This window comes from Dermochelys coriacea, chromosome 12, assembly GCF_009764565.3.
Source record: "Dermochelys coriacea isolate rDerCor1 chromosome 12, rDerCor1.pri.v4, whole genome shotgun sequence".
Lineage (NCBI taxonomy): Eukaryota > Metazoa > Chordata > Testudines > Dermochelyidae > Dermochelys > Dermochelys coriacea.
In genome coordinates this window covers 235,921-240,832 of record NC_050079.1, presented here as the reverse complement: position 1 = coordinate 240,832, position 4,912 = coordinate 235,921, and the positions used below count along the sequence as shown (strand labels likewise).

The window sequence follows — 4,912 nt, the reverse complement described above, 5'->3', positions numbered from 1 at the left end:
CAGGCTTCAGGTAGCTCCCCTGTGCCTGAAGAATGGGGACGTGTTCCCTGTTGGCTTCACTAGACCTTGTGTCCACGAAGCTGGTGTGATAAAAGGTGGGAGTGCCCTCTGGGGCCTCAGGGCTAAGGGCAACTGAGCTAACATGGGACAAGGAAGGTTTACTTTCCTGTAATTTGGGACAGCTGCTCCTCAGGTGCCCTGGGGAATTGCAGTGAAAGCACCTTCTGGGATCCCCTGGTTGTGCAGGAGACCTGAGGCGAGTAATAGGGGAATGGGGAGGTGAACACCCAGTCTCCTTTTTCCCAGGGGTAAAACAGTGATTCTGCTTTCCCCCAACCCTGTACCCCTCTGCCAGGGGTTTACGTTTAATTGCAGCTTGTGACTGCTCGTAACAGTCTGCAAACCCAGCTAATTCACCCACTGCATTCACCTTTTTGTCCCACAAATACTGTTTTATATCATCACTGCATGTATTCAGGAACTGTTCCTGAGTAACCAGATCACACATTTCTTCCAAGCTAGTAATGCCTTTCCCGCTCACCCACTTGTCTAATAAATCCCTCATTCATTTACATAAGCCACATTTCTCAATCCAGATCCCCTCTTAAGACTCCTGAGTTTTACCCTGTCGGTTTCAGGTGTAATCTGGAACTGTTTTAAAACCAACCAGTTTCTTAAATTTACCGTAGTTTGAAGCATCAGCAATAGGCATCTTATTGAATATGTCCAGAGATCTCCCAGTAAATTTTGCAACCAAAACAGTCATTTTTTGATCTTCAGGAATCGCATGGAAAGTGCACAGTCTCTCAAAGTTCATGAAATATTCAGCAATATCACTGGAGTCATCATACTGTGGGCATAATCATTTCCATTTGTGGATTTTTGGGGAAGTAGAGCCAGCTGCTGAAGGGTTTTGTCTCTTCCATCCATTACAGCCAGTTCATGCTTCTGGGTTGCAATCTGGGACTCAATTTCTTTGTCTTTTAACTCCAGGGCTAGCTGCCTCTCTTTTTCCTTCTCCTCCTGAACAGCTTGTTGGGCTAGCCTCTGGGCTTCTATGGCCCTTTTGTGAGCAGCCTTCTCCCTGGCTGCAGCTGCTTGTTTGAGCCTCATTTGAAACTTGCGGTCCTTTGCCTTCTCTTCTGCTTCCAGTCTGGCCAGCTCTAGTTTTGTAGCTACCTCACTGGTAGTCATTTTCCTGCTTTCTTGTGCTTATTTCCCCCACCCAAAATAAACAAACAGAAAATAACAAACCAGTAACTACTTTGTCAGTTCTCCAGCCACCACAGTTAAAACTAACTTAAAATCACTACCAGTGTCTCAAAGCAATCAGCTGTGCACAGATCCTGCTTGACTACACCACTGTGACGGGTTGCCAGTCATGAGAGATCCCCTAGTTACTGCCTGAGCTGGAACTAACAAAAACTATACCAGGAGAAAGGATTGGACCCAGACGAAGAAGGAGTCTAGTCTGTGAAAGAAGTTTATTGGAACATCTCTGATGGTGAAATTTACCTGTATTCAGTTTCTTAATGTATTAGGCTTAGACTTGCATGTTTTGTTTTATTTTTCTGCCATGGCAGGGGAGAGAGGACACATCCATCGCATTAGAAATGTAAGACTACTGATGTTAAAATATGAGTTGTGTGCTTTTATTTTTAGAACCAAAAATGTTAATTATTTTAAGATTTTTTTTTATATAGCGATTTTATCCAAAGCGTTTTACAATAGTTAGCTAAGTGTACAAACAACATTTGGAAAGATCATTAAGTGGTCTGCCAAGACCTCAGCATTTTTCAAGAGGTCCACAAAAAAAAAGTTTCAGAACCACTGCCTTAGCACATGTGCTTGGAGAACATTGGGCACTGATAAGTGACAAGGTGAAGCAATACCCTCTATTAGCCAGAAACCAAAGCTAGACCTCCCACACTGTAGCCACGACTTCTGCTACTGAACCACCAATGCGCTAATGTCTCCTTTTGTGAGACATTTCCTTCTGCACAATACTGCTGCTATTCCAATTATTGACAGTTATTATTCCAATTATTCCTTAGACTGGTTCCGTGTGTCACTGGTTTCTCTAGCATAGGTCAGTCCCTGGCCCTGTGGTCCAGATAGCCTCATTCACATCAAGTGTCAAGTTAACAATCATTTCCTATTCCTGCTCTGTGGGAGGGGAGACTTTGAAAAGCACTTTCTGTGCTACTGCACATGCCTAAGTAAAGAGAACAAACCCAAATCCCCCCTGTGCTTTCAGAGCCAGGTTTGCTGTGGGAATTCTGTATTTGAGATGACTTCAAGCCTGGGCATTGTGATTATTTACCAATTTCTCTGGCATTGAGGCAGTAGTGTGCTCACAACTGTAGTGGCTGAATGGTTAAGGCACTGTAGTCGAAATCTAATAGGGTTCCCCTGTGTAGGTTTGAATCCTGCTGACAGGAAGGCCTCCACTTTAGCCACAGTTTCTAACTGAGGCAGTATGTCTCTACAACCCCTGAGATGCTCTCAGTTCTCTCCCCACCCTAAGTAAATCCTGTTCTGCTCCTTTCATAGAGATGCCTGGGACACCATCTCACACTGTGCCCCTGAGGTGTCAGGCAAACTCTCAGCACCTGAAGCTTCTGCCACTCACCTAACGCTCCCTGCCCCATAGATCAGCCATAACCCTGGCTGCTGCTCCTCCCTCTAGAGTGTGAAAGGAGCTGTCAGTGCAGCCAGAGGCGCCGAACCCATGGGTGCTATGGGGCTGCAGCACCAACAGAAAAAATTATAGGTGCTCAGCGCCCCCTGGCAGCCAGCTCCCCCCGCCACCCCCACAGCGCCTCCCACCTGCTAGCAGGCCTGGCTGACAAGGTCCTCCCCTTCCCGCCCAGTGCTCTCGCCTGCCAGTGATCAGCTGTTGAGTGCTGTGCAGCAGGCACTGGATGGTGAGGAGGAGGAGCGGGGACAGGAAGAAGTGGGGGAGGGAGAGGAATGGGGCAGGAAGGCACAGGGCAAAGAGGGGTGGGAAGATACAGAACAGGGGTGGGGATTTGGGGGAACGGGTGGAATGGGGGCAGGGCCTGAGGTGGAGCAGGCTATGACGTTGCACTCCATATCTTTGATGGAAATATGCTTGTGAGTGTGAATATGATGTAACTGGAATATGGTTAAGCAAAAGGTCTCTTATAAGGTATAATTACAAAGCTTATAATCTCCTGAATATATTCCTCCTGTATGTATGTATGTATGTATGTATGTATCACTCTTGTATCTGAAGCTAGAAATATGAAGTATAACTCTGAGGTCCTATTGTAATTATGCAATGTGTGGGGCATGAATGTTGGTTTGAAAGCTTGATGGCTCCCATTGACTAGGACAATTGGTTGTAAAAGGTCTGTTTACTTGCAAACCTTCCTGGGTGCATGCAGGCCAGCCCTGGAAGAATGGAGACTAAGGGTCTCACAGGATATGTGAACATATCACCTGCTACTGGAATCCATCTTAACCCTGGTGCTTTTCATTTAGAAGAAGGGGTGCGGACCCAGAGAGACAAAAGATTCCCACCTTGTGCCAAAGATATAAAAGGGGCTGGAACAGAACAAAGTGGGCTGCCAATCATGAGAACACACCTAGTTTCCACCTAAGATGTCTGCTGGAACTAACAAGGATTGTACCAGGGGAAAGGATTTGGCCCAGACTAGGAAGGAGTCTACTCTGTGAACGAAGCTTATTGGAACATCTCTGAGGGTGAGATTTTACCTGTAAAGAGTTTCTTAATGTATTAGGCTTAGACTTGCGTGTTTTTGCTTTATTTTGCTTGGTAACTTACTTTGTTCTGTTTGTTATTACTTGAAACCACTTAAATCCTACTTTTTATACTTAATAAAATCACTTTTGTTATTAATAAACCCAGAGTAAGTGATTAATACCTGGGGGAGCAAACAGCTGTGCATATCTCTCTATCAGTGTTTTGGAGGGCAGACAATTTATGAGTTTACCCTGTATAAGCTTTATACAGAGTAAAACACATTTATTTGGGGTTTGGATCCCACTGGGAACTGGGTGTCTGGGTACTGGAGGCAGGTAATCTGCTGAGTAGTTTTCAGTTAAGTCTGAAGCTTTGGGGGTGTGGACCAGATCTGGATCTGTGTTGCAGCAGGCTGGCGTGTCTGACTCAACAAGGCAGGATTCTGGAGGCCCAAGCTGACAAAGAAAACATGCTGAAACTACCCGTGAGACCATCAGAGGACAGTCCCAAGGGGGTCTCTGTGACTGAACCTGTCACACAAAGGTCAAGCACTCTCCGGGAACTCTCAAAGTCGTTGTCTCTGAGTACACAAGCCACAGACTTTGGGAAGAGAGATAATGAGACTGATCGGCCCATTCCAGCCCTGAGTCTGAGCTCCAGGATCCCTGCCAGAGAGCAGGGTGCCACAAGTCTCAGCCTCCCTTTCCCACACATATCTCTGGACACCACCAGGAATCACTTGCTCCTGCCACAAAAGGCAACTTACAAGCTGAGTGCCTGGACAGGGGCTCAAACCCTGGCCCCTCAGATTAAGAGCCTGATGCTCTACCAACTGAGCTAGCTAGGTTTGTGGAAAGAATTTATCCCTTCCACCAGAAGAGCAAGCGGACAGGCAAAAGAGAGGCAAAAAAGTCTCAGGAACCCCTCCTCTTTTTCTCCACAGCTACTGCCTCTCAGCTGGATTCCTCCTCTTCAACCCTCCTGCACCTCGGGGCCACTAAATTTCTGTACCTAGAAAGCCAGTCGATCCGCTGCATTCCAATCTCCCATGCTTAAGCCTCCCTACCAAAGTCCAGCACCTGGCGCCATAGAATTAAGTCTCACATCTCGCTGGGAACTCTACTTCTTGTGCCCAGAGAGTCTCTTCCCTCTCATTAGATGCCCAGAGAAACACAGTGTCCA

At 46.5% G+C, this 4,912-nt stretch overlaps 1 non-coding gene across 1 annotated transcript; it reads right to left on the bottom strand.

The window, feature by feature from the left end:
* Positions 1 to 4,504: 4,504 nt before the first annotated feature.
* TRNAK-CUU lies at positions 4,505 to 4,577 on the bottom strand. The gene has a single exon. It is a non-coding gene; the product is annotated as a tRNA-Lys (tRNA).
* Between the last annotated feature and the right edge of the window lie 335 nt (positions 4,578 to 4,912).